General features: G+C 44.4%; 1 protein-coding gene across 4 annotated transcripts in view; it reads left to right on the forward strand.

Moving 5' to 3' along the window:
* LRRC20 (leucine rich repeat containing 20) overlaps window positions 1-24,901 on the forward strand; it is a 148,134-nt gene that overhangs the window by 63,594 nt on the left and 59,639 nt on the right. The gene's annotated exons all lie outside the window — the stretch shown is intronic.

The raw sequence follows: 24,901 nt of genomic DNA on the forward strand, positions 1-24,901 counted from the left end.
ACTTTATAACTTGGAATATCATAGCTAAGATCATATTTATGTAATTCTACTGCCGTCATTCCTGATTATGAGTGTACATTTTGTACATTTTGATCATCTCAGGGACTGCAGACTTCTTTCTGTCTGCCTCTTTGTTCTTAGCCCAATGCCTTCAAAGCAGGATGGAAGAGAAGATTCTGCAGTGAGCTGGCAATCAATAATTCTGGAACCACTTTATAACTTGGAATATCATAGCTAATATCATATTGATGTAATTCTACTGCAGTCATTCCTGATTATGAGTGAACACAACAAGGTTGGGTTATAATCCCTCTTGTAGTTAACTTTCATGTTTTATGCTAGATCTTTGAGCATAAAGGTGCTCACATAGATGACAGAATACAGTTCCAGGAAACTGTACTCTTCTGCATCTAAATCAATCAGACATTAACCTTTGATCCACTTTCTTGCTGCAGTAAAACCTGTAGTGAGGTAAATTCATTAGCAAATTAGTGGATTTCCAGATTATATCTCTTTCAGCCTTTATCTTGGCAACAAATCACTTTGACTTGACATTAAAGACTTCAGGTCTATGCAAAACTTCCTTACAGAAAAGGAAATCGCAAAGGAGTTACAGAGGAATGAGGAAACTGATCCTCTGTCAAACTATGCAGTAATAGTTTAATTTCTTGTTTTTTCAAAGCCACACTTCTGATTGTACATTTTGATCATCTCAGGGACTGCAGACTTCTTTCTGTCTGCCTCTTTGTTCTTAGCCTAATGCCTTCAAAGCAGGATGGAAGAGAAGATTCTGCAGTGAGCTGACAATCAAGGAAGGGCCCAGTCCTTACAAGACACTAAGTCTCTCCTGGCTAGAGGCTCAGCATCCTCACTTCCCAGTATAGACAATGTTATGTTAAATGGTATGCCGCACTGCAGAGCAATCTGTTATTGGAAATGGACAGAATCCAAGGATGCTACTGTACAGAACCCACAGTGACAGCCAAATCCGATCTTTGTCAGGACCAGCTAACTGTCCTGAATCAATGCTTGGGCACAGTAATGGAATGGATGAAGGTAAACAAACTGAGACTCAATCCAGCCAATACAGTGGTACTGTAGTTTTTCTTTGCTACTTGTGCAGAGTGCAAACCCATGTGCAAAATTGTCAGGTGTGACCATCTACGCAAACATTTTGTGCTAGGGTGACCATGTGTCCTCTTTTACAGAGGACAATCCTCTGTTTGAATGCACCCTCCATTTCAACAGCTGTCCTGTCCAATTCTGGTTTAAACCATAAGAACTGTCGTCCATTGACAGTTGCCCCTGGAGAACAGACTGAACAGGCAAGCGCACTGGTGACCCGATCACAGCCTTCCACACTAGGCTGAGATGTACTGTTGTTGTTTATTCATTCAGTCACTTCCGACTCTTCGTGACTTCATGGACCAGCCCACGCCAGAGCTTCCTGTCGGCCGTCGCCACCCCCAGCTCCCCCAAGGTCAAGTCTGTCACCTGCAGAATATCATCTATCCATCTTGCCCTTGGTCGGCCCCTCTTCTTTTTGCCTTCCACTTTACCTAGCATCAGCATCTTCTCCAGGGTATTCTGACTTCTCATTATGTGGCCAAAGTACTTCAGTTTTGCCTTTAATATCCTTCCCTCAAGTGAGCAGTCTGGCTTTATTTCCTGGAGTATGGACTGGTTTGATCTTCTTGCAGTCCAAGGCACTCTCAGAATTTTCCTCCAACACCACAGTTCAGAAGCATCTATCTTCCTTCGCTAAGCCTTTCTTATGGTCCAGCTCTCGCAGCCATAGGTTACTACGGGGAATACCACTGCTTTCACTATGCGGACCTTTGTTGTCAGTATGATGTCTCTGCTCTTAACTATTTTATCAAGATTTGTCATTGCTCTCTTCCCAAGAAGTAAACATCTTCTGATTTCCTGGCTGCAGTCAGCGTGTGCAGTAATCTTTGTGCCTAGAAATACAAAGTTTGTCACTGCCTCCACATTTTCTTCCTCTATTTGCCAGTTATCAATCAAGCTGGTTGCCATAATCTTGGTTTTTTTGAGGTTTAACTGCAACCCAGCTTTTGCAGTTTCTTCTTTCACCTTCGTCATGAGGTTCCTCAGCTCCTCCTCGCTTTCAGCCATCAAAGTGGTGGTATCTGCATATCTGGAATTGTTAATGTTTCTTCCAGCGATTTTAACTCCAGCCTTGGATTCATCAAGCCCAGCACGTCACATGATGTGTTCTGCATACAGGTTGAATAGGTAGGTTGAGAGTATACAACCCTGCCGTACTCCTTTCCCAATCTTAAACCAGTCCGTTGTTCTGTGGTCTGTTCTTACCGTTGCTACTTGGTCGTTATACAGATTCCTCAGGAGGCAGACAAGATGATTTCTTAGTGGTATCCCCATCCCACCAAGAACTTGCCACAATTTGTTATGAACCACACAGTCAAAGGCTTTAGAATAGTCAGTAAAACAGAAATAGATGTTTTTCTGAAACTCCCTGGCTTTCTCCATTATCCAGCGGATATTGGCAATTTGGTCTCTAGCTCCTCTGCCTTTTCTAAACCCATCTTGTACATCTGGCAATTCTCATTCCATGAATTGGTGGAGTCTACCTTGCAAGATCTTGAGCATCACCTTACTGGCATGAGAAATAAGTGCCACTGTTCGATAGTTTGAACATTCTTTGGTGTTTCCCTTTTTTGGTATGGGGATATAGGTTGATTTTTTCCAATCTGATGGCCATTCTTGTGTTTTCCAAATTTGCTGGCATATGGCATGCATCACCTTGACAACATCATCTTGCAAGATTTTAAACAGGTCAGCTGCGATACCGTTGTCTCCTGCTGCCTTGTTATAAGCAATGCTTCTTAAGGCCTATTCAACCTCACTCTTCAGGATGTCTGGCTCTAACTCACTGACCACACCATCAAATCTATCCCCGATATCATATCCTTCCTGTACAGATCTTCCGTATATTCTTGCCACCTTTTCTTGCTCTCTTCTGCTTCTGTTAGGTCCTTGCCATCTTGGTTTCTGATCATACCTATTTTTGCCTGGAATTTACCTCCAATGTTTCTAATTTTCTGGAACAGGTCTCTTGTCCTTCCTATTCTATTATCTTCTTCCACTTCTGCGCATTGCTTGTTTTAAAATAATTCCTTATCTCTTCTGGCTAACCTCTGGAATTTTGCATTTAATTGGGCATATCTCCCCCTTTCACTGTTGCCTTTTGCTTTCCTTCTTTCTTGGGCTACTTCCAGTGTCTCAGTAGACAGCCATCTTGCCTTCTTGGTTTTCTTTTTCTTTGGGACGTTTTTTGTTGCCGCCTCCTGAACAATGTTGCGAACTTCTGTCCATAGTTCTTCCGGGACCCTATCTACTAAATCTAGTCCCTTAAATCTATTCTTCATCTCCACTGCATATTCATTAGGAATATTAGTGAGCTCATATCTAACTGATCTGTGGGTCTTCCCTATTCTCTTTAGTCTGATTCTAAATTGTGCAATAAGAAGTTTGTGATCTGAACTACAGTCAGCTCCAGGTCTTGTTTTTACCGACTGCATAGATGTCTGCCACCTTTGGCTACAAAGGATGTAGTCAATCTGATTTTGGTGTCAACCATCTGGTGAAGTCCATGTATAAAGTCGTCTTTTAGGTTGTTGGAAGATAGTGTTTGTTATGCACAGTGAGTTGTCTTGACAAAATTCTATCAGCCTATGTCCCACTTCATTTTGTTCTCCCAGAACATGCTTGCCTGTAATTCCAGGTGTCGGTTGTCAGGGTGGACACTGAGCCCATAGAATCCCAGAGTAGTTCTGATTCGGAGGAAGAGCAGTCGCTCCTGGGAGAGGAGCGCGCCCCTTTTTCCCAGGGCCCGCAGCTGACAGAGATTCCTCCCACCCACATTCCTAGATTAGAAAGCAGTCCAGAGAGTGACCCAGCACCGATAGCAGACTGGTTGGATGCGCGGCGCAGACGCAGAGAGCGGCGCCAAATGGAGAGTGCGGAAAGGAGTTGTAGCACCCGGTTGGTGCTCAAAGAACAGTTGCGCCCAGAGGATCCAAGGGAAAAGGGGAGGGATTCTCCCTAGTCCTTATATTCAGGGGTCTGCCAGTAATTGCTTTTCAAACGGGGACCAACTGTTCTAACTTAGGGCATAGGGATGCTGCTGCTCAGATCTAGTTGCTACCTGTAGAGCTGTTAAGTTGTAAAAGAAGAATAAAGCTTTGAAAAGAGTCCCTTTGTCTGTGTCTGGACTTGGCTACTAGATTAGACTGAGAGCCCTCCAAAGAGCCCTTGACATCGGTTGACTACTCACCTTAGCATTTCAGTCTCCTGTAATGAAAATAACATCTCTTTTTGGCGTATTATCCAGTAGGTGCCGCAGATCCTCATAGAACTGATCTACTTCTGCTTCTTCAGCATCTGTGGTTGGAGCGTATATCTGGATCACTGTGATGTTAAATGGCTTACCCCGAATTGGAATTGAGATCATTCTATTGTTTTTTGGATTGTATCCAAGCACTGCTTTAGCCACTTTATTATTAATTATGAAGGCTACTCCATTTCTTCTGTGATCCTCTTGTCCACAGTAGTAGATCTGGTGGTCATCTGATGTGAAGTGGCCCATTCCAGTCCATTTCAGTTCACTGACACCCAAAATGTCTGTATTTAATCTTGACATCTCCCCAATAACCACATCCAATTTGCCCTGGCTCATAGATCTTACATTCCAGGTTCCTATGGTGTGTTGATCTTTAGAACATCAGATTTGTCGTTCACCACCAGCACCATTTTGACCATCTTCCGACCTGGGAGTCCCATCTTCCAATGGTATACTGACATACCTCTGGCTGTACTGATCCATTTAGTTTTCATGGTAAGAATACTGGGGTGGGTTGCTATTACCTTCCCCAGGGATCGTATTTAGTCTGACCTCTCTGCCATGACGTGTCCCTTCACGGTTTAGCTCATGGCGTCATTGAGGTGCTCAAGCTCCAGCACCACGACAAGGTAACGATCTCCTTTTCTGGAGGAGATGTACTGTATCTCTATTTAAATTACAGTAATTCCAAATCCTTATACACACACACTCACACTTATACACACACACTCACACACACACGAATCTGCATATGCAGATTTTATGCAAATCTGTTATCTAGGCCCTCTTTCGTCCCCTCTTTTGGAGATTCATAAGTGGCCACCCTATTTCAATATGGAAATGCTTTCTGTAGAAAAAAAACTTTGTTACATATGAAGCAGCCATAACTCACCAGTTGATTCCCCCACTACCAACACCCCAGCCTCAGTTTGTAAAAGAGTGTTCTGCCTATGCTGTATTGTTATGATGGTGGATCTTCCAAGAATCTTGTGCTCTGGAATCCAGACCTGGAAACTAGGATGGAGCTCAGTTTTGGGACATCTGAGCTAAATCCTTTGCGGAGTCCAAATTGCTGTGAAGGTGGATGGCAATACTGTTGTGAGTTTCTGCAAACATTTCTGTGTCACCCTGTGAATAAGCTGATGCAGCTGTGTTTCATGCATATCACATTTTTCCATGGCTTCACTCTGGGCTGCTGAAGCTTCACAGCAAATTAAGAGGATAACAAAACATCAGTGTGGCACTCAGAACTACACTGTGAAGAGAAACTGTCACTTCCATTTAACTGAGAGGTTAAGGGCGCAATTCTGTCCAGATAGGCAGCCTCCGAACTCGGAGGCGACCACCTATTGAAAGCAGGGCAGGAGAAGCATGTAGGGGATCGTTCCCTCTGTGCTTCTCCTGCCTTGCATTTTCGGCTAGACAGCCAATTGCTAGCCCCTGTCTAGCTGCGGGAGGGCTGTGCAGGGGAGGAGGCTGCTGTATGACACATAGGATGTGTTGTAGAGGCATTTCTGCCCTCCCCGCCCTGGAACACCCCGAGACATGCCGCTTTTTGGTCGCTCCACGCTCCTTTTGTGAGCATGGAGGATGAGGCTGTTCCACGCTGCCTCTGAGGCAGCGCATAAGTGGGGGGAGGTCGGTTCTCCGGGAACCAATCTCGGAGCCTGGGCTTCAAGGTCGGTTCCTGGAAAACAACGTATCCTATGGCCGTCTAGCTGCTGTCTAGCAGCCATAGGATTGCTCCCTAAGTGGTGCACATTACCAGCTTAAGATTTAGCTGGTAATGTATTTATTTATGTTTTGCCGTGATCGTGCTCATGTCATTTGTGCACACATGTGCGCACACATACAGCAAGGTGAAATCATAATTGGTAGAGGAAACATTGATTTGTACATTTAGATGCATTAGCTTCCTTATAGGTATAGAAACATTTTACCTGTCTGAAAACAAAAAACTTAAACTGACAAGAGTTTTTTTAATGTCTCTGCTCAACATGAGTATTATTTCATGAGTTCAAACAGCACGACCCAGGTGTGAGCTGGCTTTGTCCAAGTTCTGTTTCAAAGAGAGAAAACCATGGGTACAATCCAGCCAAAGCTACGTAGTCTCATTGATTTTAGTGGGAGAGATTTAAGGAGCAATCCTATGGCCACTACACACTGTCTAAAGGGTCATAGGATTGTTTGGTTTCTGGGAGCCGCACTCCCCGGCGCGGTTCTCTCCACACTGGCTATGTCTCCACGCTCAGAAACAGAGCATGGAGATGGGGAAAAGGGAGGAGACTGTGGATGCTGCTTTACACAGATTTCTATTGGGTATCCAGGCCCCTTCCCTTCCCTGAAGCCATGCCTAGACAGGTGAAATCACCTGTCTAGGCAAAAACGCAGGGCAGTCGGAGCACAGAGGAGAGGATCCTCTCCGTTCTCCAGCTACCCTGTATAGGATAGTCAGCAGCCTCCAATTTCAGAGGCTGGTAACTACCTAGATAGGATTGAGACCTTAAACTCCCAAGGAAAACCAACTGGACTTGACCAGTGCCTAGCAGTCACTGGATTGTTCCCCATATGTTTTCTGGGTTACAAAAAAGATGCAAGTCTTCTGTTAGGAAACGAAATCTTCACGTACAAAAAAACTTTAGTTACGTAATTTATATTTTCCTTACAATACTGTTCAAAGAGCTGTCTCGTCCAAAAAAGAAGACGATACCAAGAGCTGCCTAGAAACCCGTCAAAGAATGTAAAACTGAAGGGGGGGGGCAGGGAGAAGGCAATTCGATTTTGATTTTGTATGCCATTTTCATCAAATATGTATTGCACATATAGTCAACTTTGCTTTCCTCCAGCAAGGGAAAATAAAACAGAATTTTAACTAAACCATTCGGAAGTGCCTCTTGGAACCTTGTCATCTTGGTAGCTGAAATATTGCCTGTGGGTATGGCTCAGTGTTGTCTTTTCTATGAAGCTTCTTTTATTCCAGTCAATGATCAAACTCTTAATATCGTGTTGTATCCAGTGTAACACTAGTAGAAAAAGTACAAGAGGTAGTGTTTTGCCAGCTAGAAGTTGTGTGTTCTGCTAGCTAATGGTTGTACAAGCAGCAGCTGATCTAACAAAGTCGTAATGAATTGTGAAAGCACTTACGCAATGTCTTGCACGATGGATTGTGCAAGCAAAACCAAAGTACTGGATCTGACGCTTTGCTCAGGAATGAAAACCCATAATTTATAGCAGGGGTGGGCAACTTGGGTGGCCCAGGGACACTTTCCATCTCTGCCCTTACAGGCTGTATCCCTCTCACCATGCCAAAACGCTGATTTTTTTTACCGCTGCCACCGCACTCTCAAAACTGAGGCTGGCAGGGGGGCATGCAGCCCATTGACTATGTGTTGCTCACCTGTGATTTATAACATCTGAACAAATGATATGGTGACACCGGTGAAAATTGTCTTCAGAAGGTTTTTTGGTTCTATGGGAACATCAGATAAATGTCCACTAATATGAATTCTGCAAAGGCAAAATATCATTTTTATGTCCTCCTTTTAATGGTTGTATTTAATATAATTTTAGAATTTGCATTTTTTTCTGGAATTCTAGATATTGATAATCTTAGGCTGCAATCCCATATACTCACTTATCTTATGTCTCAGGTCGCATGTATAGGATTGCACTGTTAGGCTGGCTGATTAATGTTTAATGTATAAAATAATAGAATTGTTTTCCTGTAAACTACTGGATTCCCCTTCATGGATCACTGCCTTGTTGTGGCGAAGGGGCTTGCGTAACTCAGTGAAGCCATAAGCTATGCCGTGCAGGGCCACCCAAGACGGACAGGTCATGGCAGAGAGTTCTGACAAAATGTGGTCCACTGGAGAAGGAAATGGCAACCCACTCCAGTATTCTTGCCAAGAAAACCCCATGGAACGTATCACAAGGCTAAAAGATATGACGCTGGAAGATGAGCCCCTCAGGTCGGAAGGTGTCCAATATGCTACTGGGGAAGAGCAGAGGGTATTTCCAAGTAGCGCCAGAAAGAGTGAAGCGGCTGGGCCAAAGCCGAAAGGACACTCAGCTGTGGATGTGTCTGGCGGTGAAAAGAAAATCCGATGCTGTAAAGAACAATATTGTTTAGGAACCTGGAATGTCAGATCAATGAATCAAGGTAAGCTGGAGGTGGTCAAACATGAGATGGCAAGATTGAACATCGACATCTTGGGAATCAGCGAACTAAAATGGACAGGCATGGGCGAATTTAATTCAGGTGACCATCATATCTACTATTGTGGGCAAGAATCCCCTAGAAGAAATGGAGTAGCACTCATAGTCAACAAAAGGGTGGGAAAAGCAGTACTGGGGTACAATCTTAAAAATGATAGAATGATCTCAGTACGAATCCAAGGCAAACCATTCAACATCACAGTAATTCAAGTCTATGCCCCAACCACTGAGGCCGAAGAAGCTGAGGTTGATCAGTTCTATGAAGACCTACAACACCTTCTAGAAGTAACACCAAAAAAAGATGTCCTCTTCATCATAGGGGATTGGAATGCTAAAGTAGGAAGTCAAGAAATCACCGGGATAACAGGCAGGCATGGCCTTGGTGTACAAAATGAAGCAGGACAAAAGCTAATAGAGTTTTGCCAAGAGAACATGCTGATCATAGCAAACACTCTTTTCCAACAGCACAAGAGGCGACTCTACACATGGACGTCACCAGATGGTCAATATCGAAATCAGATTGATTATGTCCTTTGCAGCCAAAGATGGAGAAGCTCCATACAGTCAGTCAAAACAAGACCTGGAGCTGACTGTGGCTCAGATCATGAGCTGCTTCTTGCAAAATTTCGGCTTAAATTGAAGAACGTCGGGAAAACCACTAAACCGTTCAGGTATGACCTAAATCATATCCCTGATGAATATACAGTGGAGGTGAGGAATAGATTTCAGGGATTAGACCTGATAGACAGAGTGCCTGAGGAACTATGGATGGAGGTCTGTAACATTGTTCAGGAGGCAGCAACGAAATCCGTCCCAAAGAAAAAGAAATGCAAGAAAGCCAAGTGACTGTCTGATGAGGCTTTACAAGTAGCTCACGAAAGAAGGGAAGCGAAAAGCAAGGGAGAAAGGGGAAGATATACCCAACTGAATGCAGAGTTCCAGAGAATAGCAAGGAGAGACAAGAAGGCCTTCTTAAATGAACAATGCAAAGAAATCGAGGAAAACAACAGAATGGGAAAGACTAGAGATCTCTTCAAGAAAATTGGAGATCTCAAGGGAACGTTTTGTGCAAAGACGGGCATGATAAAGGACAAAGAAGGCAGGGACCTAACAGAAGCAGATGAGATTAAGAAGAGGTGGAAAGAATACACAGAAAAACTATACAGGAAAGATCTGAATGTCCCTGATAGCCATGATAGTGTGGTCACTGAACTTGAGCCGGACATCCTCGAGAGTGAAGTCAAGTGGGCCTTAGGAAGCATTAGTAACAACAAAGCTAGTGGAGATGACAGTATTCCAGCCAAGCTATTTAAAATCCTAAAAGATGATGCTGTTAAAGTGCTGCATTCAATATGCCAACAAATCTGGAACACTCAACAGTGGCCACAAGACTGGAAAAGGTCAGTTTACATTCCAATTCCAAAGAAGGGCAACGCCAAAGAGTGTTCAAACTACCGCACAATTGCGCTCATTTCACATGCCAGCAAGGTGATGCTCAAAATCCTACAAGCTAGGCTTCAGCAGTATGCGAACCGAGAACTACCGGAAGTACAAGCTGGGTTTCGAAGAGGCAGAGGAACTAGAGATCAAATCGCCAACATGCGCTGCATCATGGAGAAAGCAAGAGAATTCCAGAAAAACGTCTATTTCTGCTTCATTGACTACGCTAAAGCCTTTGATTGTGTGGATCACTACAAACTGTGGCAAATTCTTAAAGTGATGGGAGTACCAGACCACCTTACCTGTCTCCTGAGAAACCTGTACGAGGGTCAAGAAGCAACAGTAAGAACCAGAGATGGAACAACCGATTGGTTCAAAATTGGGAAAGGAGTACGACAAGGCTGCATATTGTCACCCTGCTTATTTAACTTATATGCAGAGTACATCATGAGAAATGCCGGGTTGGATGAATCAGAGGTCGGAATTAAGATTGCCGGGAGAATTATCAACAACCTCCGATATGCAGACGATACCACCCTAATGGCAGAAAGCGAAGAGGATCTCAAGAGCCTCTTGTTGAGGGTGAAAGAGGAGAGTGCAAAAGCTGGTTTGAAACTCAACATTAAAAAAACTAAGATCATGTCATCTGGCCCTATCACTTCCTGGCATATAGAAGGGGAAGAAATGGAAGCAGTGACAGATTTTACTTTCTTGGGCTCCAAGATCACCGCAGATGGTGACTGTAGCCATGAAATTAAAAGACGCTTGCTCCTTGGGAGGAAAGCTATGGCCAACCTAGACAGCATAGTAAGAAGCAGAGACATCACCTTGCCGACAAAGGTCCGTCTAATCAAAGCTATGGTTTTCCCAGTAGTAATGTATGGCTGTGAGAGCTGGACTATAAGGAAGGCTGAGCGCCGAAGAATTGATGCTTTCAAACTGTGGTGCTGGAGAAGACTCTTACGAGTCACCTGGACTTCAAGGAGGTCAAATCAGTCCATCCTAAAGGAAATCAACCCTGAGTGCTCATTGGAAGGACAGATAATGAAGCTGAAGCTCCAATATTTTGGCCACCTAATGCGAAGAGAAAACTCCCTGGAAAAGACCCTGATGCTGGGAAAGACTGAAGGCAAAAGGAGAAGGGGACGGCAGAGGATGAGATGGCTAGATAGCATCACGGATGCAATGAGTATGAACTTGAGCACGCTCCGGGAAAGAGCGCAGGACAGGAAGGCCTGGCGTGCTATGGTCCATGGGGTCACGAAGAGTCGGACACGACTGAACGACTGAACAACAACAACAAAACTACTTGATTTAGTTTTCTAAGCCAAGAAAGCCAAGAAAAGGGATTTCTGTTTTGAACTAATGCTTGTCTGGTAGCGTTTTACATAATATTTTGCAAGTAATTACCTCCCATTCTTTCAGAAGCTTTTGCTAGAATATTGCAAAAATCCTAATGAGGGCCAGATTTCTGTGTTGGATGAAAATCTTGTGCATTACCAGGTAAAGCAATGTTCTTGTCTACATCAGGGCTCTGTGACCTTACTAGTGTAAAGAGGGGTGTGTATTTTTTTTTAATTGAAACCATGGAATTGAAGAGATAAATACATGTTTATTCCTATACCAGCATAAGTGGAGGTAGCTCACTTGTCTGGCACAAATGTGATGAGCCCAATCGCAACATTAAAATAGGAACTATCTGGATTGCTCCTTAAACATTCTGAAAATATTTTTGCAGCAACTCCCTACCTGGCCCAGTACACTGAAGAACAGTCTAAAAAAAAGTGTGTCACCTCTTAAGTACTGAAAAAATAGGTTTGTCTTGTAAACGTCCATAATAGCATATAACCTACTCAAATGCTCATCATCTTCAAGAGGAAAGTAGCTCCAGATTACCTTTTCCAGCTCAATTGGTTTAACTATTTTTGTAGTAGTATCTTTTGAAATCTGAAGGAAGATTTATTGTCTGCATTATGCATTCCTGTCAGGGAGAGGCCATGTGAATTAAGTGTGACTGTTAAAGCACCCTTGTATTTAACAATTTGCCTGGTCACAACAGGTTACTAGGAATTCCATGCAGGTGAGTGTGTCCATCCTCTGCCAGCTCAGGCAACTTCTAAAACTGGTTTGCTACAAGGCTAGTAGCCTGTTTTTCCATAGTGGTCATGATGAAGGGAAAGCTCCCCCTCACTCCCCCTGCAGCCAATGTGAAAAGGCTGGCTATTAAAAGAAAAGAAAAGAAAAGAAAAAGTCCAAGCTACTTTGTGATCTTACTTACAGGGTTGTATGAAAGTGATTTCCACATTCTTTAAAAACTAAGCCACATTGCAGATGGAGGGCGCAGGAGAAGTTAGATTCTGGCTTTTAAAAAAATCTACCATTGTAGCTGTCTATGCATGAAATTGAAGCTTTTGCACATATACAATAGTGGGAGTTCCCTAGGGTAGCCTCCCCTCTCACCTGGTGCCCCCCAGATGGACTACAATTCCCAGCATCTCCCAGCCAGCCATGCTGAGAGTTGTAGTCCAACACATCTGGAATACACCAAGTTGGGGAAGGCTGCCCTAGGGTTTCCAGGGCACAAAAGATGGACTTACTTCTCCCTACCCCCTGATCAGGGGGATTGTACATGGTAGGACAGAAGTCCAGTAGTAAGAGAGAATTAGAAGGCCTCATTTTTCTGCAACCCAGCCCACCCTTCTGGATAGCTCCATTAAGACCACAATAGAAGGCAGTGGAAGTAAGGGGACAGCTGCTGGACTGGGACAGGATGGTGATATTGTATCTCTCTGCTCTTTTTCACTTCTAAATGAGGAGAGAACTAGGGTGATGCACTCCTTCTGAGATGGATGTAGAGGAAAGCCTGGGAGCTGATCGGAGTCTCCATATCTTTCATGTAACCCCATCTTGTCCTTTCTAAACCAAACAATTTTGGTAAAGAGTTAGGTGTTTTTAATTTTAATTTTTAAAATGTCTATGAAGGCCATGCAATTGCACATTATTGTATTGCATGGGGTGGGGGGAATGCTCATTTAGCCCCCCTCCCTTTTTTAAAGTGGTAAAGACAAGGAAGACAATCCCTTGTCCCTTAGCATTGTCCCCTCATTTACTGAAGATTGTTCTATTGTAAGCTATCCAAATGTTGTGCACGTTGCCTTTGTAGTGTTAGAGTGAATATCTGCTCCCCCTCCCCCCATTTTTAAGCCAAGCTAGTCCCCTTCATTATGTGTGAACAGGCTGTTGTACTACTGACCCTGGATAGAGTAGTAAGAATATAATTGATCCCTATAACAAAAAAATACACTTTTTTCATTTCCTATTTTATTTCATTTTGGGGTACTACCGTGAAGCAGGTTTATAATCCCATATTGGTTTGATAAATGTTTTGTTGCTACCTTCTAATGTAATTTTTATGAACACACTCATTAAAGTGAATTCATACTCTTCCTGGAGTATTATTCTGATGTTGCTGTGTTTCTTGTTTGTTCTTTAGAAATAGACAGATGGGATATCCAGCTACAAAACAACAACTTTTTAACAACTACACAGAAAAAAATTACAGTTTAGTTAAAAGCTATGGGACCAGAGGCACTATGTCAGGGAGAGGATCTTTCTTGAGGTTCCTGCTTCCTAAATAGCAATTTCTACAGTTCATTTTGGAAAAGCATGGAAGCCTCCCAAAAGGCATTAGGTCTACATATTATCTCAGACAAGATCAATGGCAGGCAGGTTTATTATAGGTGAGGGAAGAAATCATCCAGGGCTAGGCATGGTAATCAGTCTCAAATATACAACCTGTATTAAAAATGTATGAAATGGATGTGTTGGGTTTTTTTTTTAAGAGCTTGCAGGTGAAAAACCATTGACATTTCCCATGACATTTGAATAATGCGCACACTATACACTTTCACTGTTCATACATTTTTAACTTTTGCTGCCACAAAGTGAACTTTGCAAAGTTGTACTAACTATGTATACACATTCATTGGCTGGGTTCACTCAACACGTTAACCCATAATAGTTTATTTTCCGGAACAACCCATGATGGGTTAGTGTCTTGTCTGTGGTATGTTTTCCACCCCCATGGTGGGTTAGTTCCCCCAAATAAGCCACCCTGAGTACCCACCATCTGCAGTGAGGGTTAATTTACCTAAGGTGGGTTACCGTGCTGTCTGTCATGCCAGTGTGGGTTATGGAGATCGCCTACTGAGCTGCTTGGCAAGAGTGGCCAAAAATGCTGCCACCACTCTGCTCCTCTCAAGAGGAGATTGTCTATTCCTGCGCAAAGGAAGCTGGGATACCTGCCCGGCTAGGCAGGAGGACTACCGAGGGGTGTGTGTGTGAAGTAAACTACTCTGTGTAGCTTGTTTGCCTGATTGTCTGATGGGAGCACAGTAGGTTGTTTGCATAACCACCTACCCACTGTAGCTTGCCACCCACCATGGGTTAGTGTGATGTGTGAACAGCCTCATTGTCTTTGTTTAGGATGGGCAGAGGGTTGCAAACTGAGGGGCAAGATAAATGCTAGAAGTTACATAGCTTACATTTTAGGTTACAGTAGTTACAGTAGTTATAGATGTTACAATTTCCAGGAAATGGGTAGTTTAGCATGAGGTACCTGCCGGGTAACAGTGGCAGCTTGAAAAAGGTAGGCCATCATTTTGAAAACGGGGGCAGCTTTGGACACACCATGTTCTGCATACATGCTGCATCACACAGATGCACAAATGCATCACACAAATCATCCACGACAATTCCACTGGGGGCTTCGTGTGCTTCTGAGGTGATCATGTTAGAGGCACGGTCAGCTGTGACCCGGGCCTTAAAGGAGCATTAGGAAGGAAAAGGAACAAGTACCGCAAGTAAGACAGGCAAAACTCTTGGTGTTGCTCCACATATCCCTCTCTTTGCTCAAAACTAGAATTTAATTGATTTGCAGATTGAGAACTGCCAAGCAAAAACCTTCCTGGGTGTCTTGCTCCCTGATCACAGCAGTGACTTCTATAGTTCCAGGATGAGAGAAGGGTTCACTGCACATGCTTAGAAACACCCTTCTCTCTAACTAGCCTGCGAATTTGGGGGAGATGTAATCCTAAAAAATGACCCATAAACAAAATAAGGTTCTGAACAGTCTCTTGGTTTGACACAGATGTGGGCACGGGCGTTGTTATAAAGGAACACACCAGGGCTTATGCCCCAAATCTTTTGAGCTGTGCCTAGAATCTTTTGAGCTGCCCTAATGACATCATCTACCTTAATACAAGCCTGCCTCTTCCCTCTGAGCTCAGTAGCCTTGCACGGACTAGGAGACCTTAGGGCTTACTTCCTTAGCAGGCCAACAGGGGGTGTGTTATGAAGGCAGAAGCCTTTTAAACTATAGGAGACATTGCCACCTTTCCTTCCACAGTTTTTCCCCCTTTCTATATTACATGCCCACTACTGGGAGCTTACTTGGAATGAAAGATTGAAGAGGGAGGGAGGGAGGGTATCAGGACGAGCTCCCTATGAAATACTGGTATTTCACACAGTATCTGATTCTATCACCCCAAACTGGAACTTTTGGCTCAGTGGCTTCAGCACAGCATAGGATTTAATTAGCCTCCAGAAATTCTTTTTCCTGCCTCCACCTATAACTACTCCCACATAGCTGCAGGCAGCAGATTATACCAAAAGGAGGGTTAGGACTATGTGACATCATGTTTCAGGAAGTGCTGGGCAGACTGCATGCAAAGTGCTGCATGGAATTGCCAGCAGGTGTGAGGATTTTAAATAAGTTTTATAATTTTAATGAAGGAAGAAAAAGTCCTCAGCCACGTCACTTCATTAGGTTAATTAGGACGCAATCCTATTCAGATAGGTGGCCACCTGTGAACTCGGAGGCGACCGCCTGTCCAGTGCAGGGCAGGAGATGCACGGAAGAGATTGTTCCCTCCGCACTCCTCCTGCCCTGCATTTTCGGCTAGACAGCCGCAATCGGCTGTCTAGCCGCTGGAGGGCTGAGCGGGGAAGGAGGCTGGTGTACGACACATTGGATGTGTCCTACAGGCATTTCCGCCCTTCCCGCCCTGGAACGCCTCCCAGAACACCCCTTTTCGTCCGCTCTGCACTCCTCTTGCGAGCGCAGAGGATAGGGCTGAAGTGGGGGGAGGTCGGTTCTCTGGGAACTGACCTCGGAACATGGGCTCCAAGGTCAGTTCCCAGAAAACAAGCTATCCTATGGCTGTCTATCCACCGTCTAGCAGCCATGGGATTGCTCCCTCCAGGTATGTACAACCCTCCCGCTGCCTCCACCCCACCCAAATTTGTCTGAAGTGCTCTCCCTCTGAAAGGAACCACTTGGTGTGGGAAATGTTTTCTGTGCCATCTCCATTTTCAGTCACCATTCCCCCCACTTCTTCCCTCCCCTATCCTGATCTTTCTCTCAGGCGGTCCCCCATCCAAATACTAACCAGGACTGCTTAGCTGCTGAGATCAGCCGAGATCAGGCACATCCAGCCCTTTGCTTGGGGAACTGTGAAGAGGGGAGGGTAGTGGGTAGGAGACCTTCTGAAATGTATTTGACTTCATACAGACAGACAAGAGTTTTTCTCCTCCTCACCCAACTCTGAGAAAAGTGGGTTCACTTTTGGTATTTTGTTTGTCAGGGGCCATTATCCAGCAATGGAATGACAAACTTTAATAAAAGCAGGAGTTAATTCTTTTTTTTTTTGGGGGGGGGGGAGATATACTGCTCACTTATACAATACTCTGTATGTCTACTCAGAAGTAAGCCCCATTATGTTCAGTGGGGCTTATTCCCAGGAATGTGTACACAGGATTGCAACCCGAGTTACTTTTGCAGGAAGGTTTGCAGCCTAATCTTCTACATATTTACTTAGAAATGAGTTCTGGGTTATGAATAGGGTGGGCTTCCAGATGTTTTGGCCTATAATTCTTCTCAGCCCTAGCCAGCATAGCCAATAGTGAGGGATGATGGGTGTTGTAGGCTGAAACATCTGGAGGGCCACAAATTGCCCACCCCTGTTTTAACACAAGCGTTCCTGGACTCAAATGAATGCTGCTTCCTAACTATTTGTGTAATGGAACTTCAGGACCGATGAGCGGGAACTGGTTCCTGTGTTATCCTCTCATGAGGAAACACGTGCTCAGTTTGTCCGCACACTGGCTTATCTGATCTGAGCTATTAGAATGTTCAGCAAGTGAAATGAGAGACCCATGGCCTGACTCGGACAAGGGAGCTTCCTATGTTCTGAGAGAAACGGAGGGAAATCAAGACAAGGAAAAGTCAGCTGGTGATAGTGGGAGAAGGAAGAGCCCAAGAGAGACCAGAGATAGAAGTGGGGTAGACAGGACTTTAGAAAGGAGAGGCAGAGTGGGCATGGAGCAACATAAGCTAAGAGGACTGAAAAGAACTTTCTGTGGTAGAGCTAGAGTGCTATGCAGCTACTAATGGATAATTAACACTTTTGTCACGAAATCAAAAGTAGTTTGGGGGCTGGTTTATCCTCTTGCACTCTGTAAAGCACCCTGCATGTGGATGGTGCTATATAAATAGGAAAATATGTGTTTTGTTTTTCTCATTGCTTATATTAATTGTTCATATTAATTATCTTAATTCATATGCTAAGGAGGGATGTGGAACATGTGGCCCTCCAGATAAATGTATGTAATAAAAAATAAGACATTAGGCAGGCCTCTTCAGTCTTGATCTTTACAGATCTGCTCAAGGCCACCTCTGCATGCAGGCTTTCCCTGGGGGGGGACCCATCCAGTATGCTTATAACTGGCCAGCTATTATTTTATTATACTTTATATATTTAGAACATTTTTACCCCACTCTTCAGCCGAAAAAGGCTCCCAGAGTGGCTTACAAAGGCTAATATTAAGACAGTCCCTTCCCTCAGGCTTAAACTAAAAGACACTAAAGAAATGAAAAGGGATTGGGAGGGAAGGGTGGAAAGAAAGCAAATACATTGCTGATCGATGTATTGGGCCAGGTTGCTTTCCCCCTTGTCATGCTGTCCTTCCTTCCTTCCTTCCTTCCTTCCTTCCTTTTATTTATTTTCTTTTATTTTCTTGTTATACTGTATGTGTCTGTCATTTCTGTAAACCGCTTTGATAGTTTACTGGGAAGTGGTATATAAATTTATGTAATCAATAAATGTTGCTGGACTGCAGATCCCATTATCCCTCACCTCTCTAAGCCTGATGGAAGTTGCAGTCCAACAACATCCAGAGGGCCATACGCTCCCCTCTGCTTTTATGCAGAAACCTTCCAAGCATCCGTCAGACTAAAGATCTGTTTCACTCTCCTCATTTGTAACCGAGGGCTGAGTGCATTACAGCAGCTGGAGAGCTCTTGAGCACATTCCTGCCCTGTGCTGCCGCCCCCACAAGAAGAGCCATCATTGCTGCCACATCCATTTGCTGCTGTGTCCATCTGCACTGTAGGTGGTGGCAGCAGCAGCAGGGAGCTTTTCCTTACCAGAGAGAACAAAGAAATTACAGTTTCCTTCCTTGCCATCTCTGTCAGTGGCTTTATACTGGGAAATGGATTGTAGTGAGGTATCCTCTGCATCTCAAAAAGGGTTATTGTAGAGATGGAAAAGGCAGAAAAGGGCAACCAAACTGATCAAGAGGCTGGAGTGACTCCCCTATGAGGAAAGGTTATGTTTGGGGCTCTTTAGCTTAGAAAAAAGGAGAGTGAGGGACATGATAGAAGTTTGTAAAACTATGTCTCGTGTGGAGAAAGTGGATATACCGTTTTTCTCCCTTTCTCATACCACTAGAAAGTGGCAGCGTCCAATGAAGCAGAATGGTGGGAGATTTAGAGCATAGATCAGTATAGAACTCGATACTGCAAGATGTGGTGATGGTCACTAACTTAGGCTGCAATCCTATGTATGTTTAGACAGAAAAAAGTCCTACAATTCCCAGTATCCCCCAGCCAGCATGGGATTTGTAGGGCTTTTTTCTGTCTAAACATGCATAGGATTGCACCTTTAGATGGCTTTAAAAGGGGATTAGTCAAATTCATGGAGGTTAAGGCCATCACTGGCTACTGTTTATGATGACTGCATGCTACCTCCAGGATCAGAGGCAGTGAATACCAGCTCCTGGGAATGACTGCAGGTGAGACGCTCTTGGGCTTCCCATCAGAGTACCTGGTTGGCTTCTGTGGAAAACAGGATTCTGGACTAGGTGGACCTTTGGTCTGATCCAGCAGGGCTTTTATTATTTGGTTTTAAAGGAAGTTGTAATGAAAATGAATATATTGAACAAGAAAACCAAGAGAACATGGAGTAGATACTTCGTAGTATCATCCTATGTGTGAGGCGAGAGTATAGAACCTCAGGCCCAGGGGCCAAATCTAGCTTTCCAGGGGTCCCAACCCAGCCAGCCAGGGTTCCTCAGAAGCCACCCCACCTTCCCCTGGCTCCCTCCCTAAACACCTGGCCTCACCTTTCCCCTAACCTCCGATTGTTTGGTGCTTTCCCTGCTTTTATGTGGTTTTTCCCCCATTCTAAAAGGTTGGCATGCCTCGCCTAAGATGGAGTTACTGGCATTAAGAGCTTTAAGCTAAGATATGCTGGCATTTGGGGTTCTTTTATCCTGCCCCTTTTGCCTGTGGCCCCGCCCACCACTGGAATGCAGTCCCCAAGAGATTCTCCAAAGTGCAATTTGGCCCTTGGGCAGAAAGAGGTTCTACATGCCTAGAGCAAGGTTTGCTGCAGTACCCTGGTTATATAAATCAAGATTGGGATCTAGTTGTACTTGATTTCACCTAAAGTGCATCAAACTCATCAGTCCAAAAGATCCATGGTGAAGAAGATTCTGAGTGGCGCTTTGTCAGTAGCTCCTATCACCTCAGACACTCCTGAATAGCAACAGCAACAAAGTTTTATTAGAGGAAATCTACCATAAATTCCACTGTATGAGATGTCATTTAGATAAATTTTGATTTAGCTTTGTGGAAAATGCCCCAAATCAGGGCCCATAAGTGGAGCTGCAAAAAGTTTGAGGCTTGTAGACTGCTCAGAGAGCTTTGGTTAATAGGCAGTATAGAAATGTAATAAATAAATGAATATTTGCTGAAATTTTTTTGAATCACAGTCTTTCACCCACCCATGTTCTTCCCACTTAAAGAGGCGCATGCTTCATGTCCGTAGCCAGGTTGCTTATGTACAACTGAAGACAAAAGGTAGCCAATATGCATCTTTAGGGAGAAGGGAATCTCTGCAGTTTAGAACGTCCTGATCTCACCACATTGTATTTTAAAGCCATGTATGAGTAATAAGAATGAACAATAAGAATGCAATCCGATGCATGTTTAGACAGAAAAAAGTCCTACAACTCCTAGCATTCCCCAGTCAGCCATGCTGCCTGGGGAATGCTGGGAGTTATAGGACTTTTTTCTGTCTAAACATGCATAGGATTACACCTTAAAAAGACTTCCTTGTTAGGCAGAAGATGTTGATCAATCTTTAGTTTAGTTCTTAAAGCAGCAGATGGGACGTTAAAGCTGTGTCTGGACTGTATCATTTCAGACTGCAGGTGAGGACTCACATGAGCACTTTTGAAATAGTGCCCATGGGAGCATGGAGGGCATGTGCGTATGTTTTGCCCAACAGTAGGTTTGAAAAGCTGTGGAATGAATGACAAACACATGACGATAACAAAGCATAGCCAGGTGTGACAAAAGGAAAGGAAAGGTTCCTCCTGTGCAAGCACCGGGTCATTACTGACCCCTAGAGGGACGCCGCTTGCGCTGGCGTTTTCATGGCAGACTGTAGCAGGGTGGTTTGCCATTGCCTTCCCCAGTCGTGACTACCTTTCCCCCAGCAAGCTGGGTACTCATTTTACCGACCTCGGAAGGATGGAGGGCTGAGTCGACCTGAGCCAGCTACCCGACACCCAGCTTCTGCTGGGATCGAACTCAGGTCGTGGGGAGAGTTGCAATACTGCCGCCTACCACTCTGCGCCACACTAAACTAAAAGCTTAATTTTAGGCTTTCATTGGCCTGACACTACACATCCTCCCCCGAAAACATGAAACACACACACACACACACACCTATTGTCATTTATGTATGTATGTATTACATTTCTATACCACTCGATAGCCGAAGTTCTTTTACTTGGTCAAGAAAGTACAAAAATCAATATAGAGCTGCTGTTCCTCAGTCGGGTGGCCTCCAGATGTATAATGGACTATAACCCCCAACGTCCCCAGCCAGCAGACTAATGGTTGCAGTGGATGTGGATGATGGGACTTATAGTCCAACCTATCCAGAGGGCACTTGGTTGAGGGAGGCTGATGTAAAGAATAAGCAGAAGTTCAATGCCTCTATGCTGGCGGTAGCCCAAAGTGGTGCCAGTTGCTGGCTACATTTTTATGAGATTAGAGGGCCCGCAGCTCAGTCTAGGGGAGCATGGGCAGTAGCAGAAAGCAAAGAGCTGCAGCCGGCTTGAATGCCATCAGCTTGGGACTCTAAAGCAGCTTGATGCCCTCCAGATGTGTTGGACTGCACCTTCCAAGGATGACCCACTGAAATCCCCCATGCAGCCTTGAACGGAAGATGCCCTTAGAACAGCATTACAGCAGCCTGTCTTGAAGCCATGTCTTATGTAACAAAAGGCATGGCTGACTGTCATCCATCTGCAAGTGAAAGCGGTGCCCATGTCCCCTTTGCTGTACTGCCAGGTGACTCCTTTGCTGCAACTAGAAGATAGTTTATAACTCTAGAAGTATATTTCTCACCCAGATGGTAAAATGAAACGGCTTCTGTGGCTGGGCCTTGACCTTTGTGTTCTGGGAGGGAAGAACGTCCAGAGATATTTGAAATTGTTCTTGCGTGCAGAGGGGCATGCAGTCCGTCAAACCAAAGCTTAGTGCTAATAAGCCATCTCTGTAGCTGTTATGCTTTGTGGAGTGTTTGGTATTGCTCACTTTTTTTTAAATTGCATTTTTATTGCTATGTAAGTTGTTTTGAATATTGAGGAAAGCAGTATAAAAATGCTTTTATGAAATAAGGTATGGTGTCACAAAGAACGTTTCGATTTCTTGTGCATTTGAACAAGCAGTCTACCTCCTGCCCTTAAAAGGGGCAATGCCCTCGCATTCAGATGTTCAGAACAGGTGACGTATTTGCAGCTTTGCCACATTAGGGAGGCTTCAAATTACACAGCTTTTCAGCTGCAGAATATGAAGGTTGCTCCCAACCTCATTTTTCCTTTCTTTCTCTCTTTTTGTTTAATTAGCTGCCTGGAGGAAAAAGTTGCGACGGGCTCCCCACCCCCCTTTTAGATCTGCTGCACAGACTGTGCCCTTGGAATGGGAGGCTTGGCACATAGTGGGCAAGCACTGTACATTCCAGATGGCTAGCCTTGGTACCTTTCTTCAAAGCGATGACTAATAATGAATGCTTTAAGCATCCTATCGCGTGCAGCATATCTCTCCTTTAAATTGGCCTGCAGAGATTTCTGTAGACTTCTCATCAGAGAGAATATAAAATGAAGACCCATTAATCTTACACATGTCTTTTAGCCTGTTTCTTTCCCTCCATTCTCCACAAAGTAGCCCTAAAAAAAAGGTGAAACATTTGAATTCCATATGGGATAAAGAATTCCGATGCCTTACCATAGCAGGTGTACACTGAGAGGATTCATTTCTTGCTCCTCAGATCTTTCCAAAAAGTGCAGAGGATGTTTTTAGCACATGTTTCAGTTTGAGCACATTGCTGATTCAATGCCTTGTTCCAGTGATAAACTTGACTGTCAGTCTGCCTTTGAAGATAGTTCTGAAGCTTCGGTTAGTGGAGAATCCATTTGCCAGAGTTTTTACTGGGATGGCTCATTCAGACCACATGCTGAAAGAGTTTCACGGGCTGCCTATTCACTTCTGAGCCCAATCTAAAGTGCTGGCGTGTACTTTTAAAAATTCCCTTACTGGTTTGGGACCAAGCAGTGGTGTAGTGGAAGCAGGGCTTGCAGGAATGCAGCCCCTGCACTTTTTCATTAGCAGGGACTCTGATGTCATCTGCCACCCCCCTCAGAATTCCTTGTTCCCTCTGACCTTAGCTGCAATCTTCACTGTAGCTGTGTGTGTGGGGGGGGGGGGGGAATGAATTTTCCAAGCACCAATATATTGTTCCATGTTGGAATGCAATGTATTTGGGATGACTTGGTCTGGAATGGGCAATTAAGACCTATTTGCTTTACCAAAGATGTGCTCCTGGTGGAGATGAAAACTTCTAGAACTGGTTTGTTGATATGGATCGACACAGCTGCCTGAAATTTTTGGACTGTTCTCAGAGACTGTCACAATGAGCTCCTGCATTTCCAAATTTACCACTACACCACTGTGTGTGTGTGTGTGTGTGTGTGTGTGGTTCAATCCAGCTGGGTATGTGGGCGTTTCCTAATAAAGGAGCTTAGGGGAGGCTAATGGGTAATGTTGGGGTGCTAAGGGAGTGTGCAAGGGGACTGTTTAAATGAGAAGGGATCTGTCCATGAGGGCTGAGTCGAGAGGGTGAATCTTCCATAGAGTATCATATTCTGAAAACCTAACATGTTTGTGTTTGAGTGAGTGAGTGAAAAAGATTTTAACACTGCTGCATTTTTTCTCAGACATCCAATTGAAATGCCACTTCCTTACTCTCAGCTGCACTGTTTTTGGATCCCAGTTGAAGGCTGTATATCTTACAAGGTTGTATAATCTTAGAAGGGGGCGTGGCTGTGACCACGTACTTCTGAATTTGCCACTACACTACTGGGACCAAGCATCTCATGGAAGGCTTTAAGGCAGGAGTGGGTAACTCAGGGGAGCCCCACCCACTTTTCCCCACAATCCAGCTGGGCAGCAGGGCAAAGACTGCTGTTCCTGCACTACAATAGGGGGTTACCCTCAAGCAGCTGGGAGTGCTGCTTCCAGGCCATTAATGGCGACAGGATCTGCTGGAGGTGGGGGGAAGAGGCTCTAACCTCTTCAAACGACCCTTTCCCTATCTCTGCATGTGAGTCTGCGTGTGTGTAGCCCCCAATTCATCACAGCGCTGCATGCAGCCCTCAGGCCACCAAAGCTGCCCATCCCTACTCCAAGGTCATTGGCCAAAGGCCTTCTCCAAGCCCTTCTTCTATCTGAGGTTGAGATTCATGTCACTAGTCAATGGGTTTTCAGCAGAAGTGTTCCCAACTGTGTGAGGCCCTCCCAGGGAGTGTCTCCTGGCACCACAGTCATTGGCTTTTATGCACCGGGGTAAGACCCTTTTTGTTCTCTCAGGCATTTTAAATATTGCTGTCTCATCATGTATCTGCTGCTTGTTATCAATGGGTTGAAGCCAGACTTAGTCAGAATAGACCCACTGAAATCAATGGGACTTCAGTTAGTCACGATTAACTTCCATCCTATTGATTTCAATGAGTCTACTCTGACTATGACAGACTAGAACCAACCCATGGCTCTGTATTTTTATCTGTAGTTAAAGGTTTAATTTTGCAAACTATCCTGGAATCTAAGGCAGGGGAACCTGCGGCCATCCAGATATTGTTCGACTCCAACTCGCATCAGCCCCACCCAGTATGACCAGTAGTTCAGGATTATGGGAATTGTGGTCCCAACAACATCTGGAGGGCCACAAATTCTCCATATCTCTATAAATAAATAATTCTTGTTATTCTACAAGAGGGGACATCTAGAATTCTGCAGAACAACTACATTCCCTCAAAAGAACTCAACCTGCCCCTGAGAGCTGCTGGACAGATGGAAAAACTACCCCTCCCCCATTTGTCCCCACCACTGAGTGGAAAAAAAGGTTTTCCATGCAGTGGGTTAGATTATAGAGGTTGACTTCAGGTGCA

This window comes from Heloderma suspectum, chromosome 3, assembly GCF_057233095.1.
Source record: "Heloderma suspectum isolate Gila_16-S chromosome 3, 16-S_ref, whole genome shotgun sequence".
Lineage (NCBI taxonomy): Eukaryota > Metazoa > Chordata > Lepidosauria > Squamata > Helodermatidae > Heloderma > Heloderma suspectum.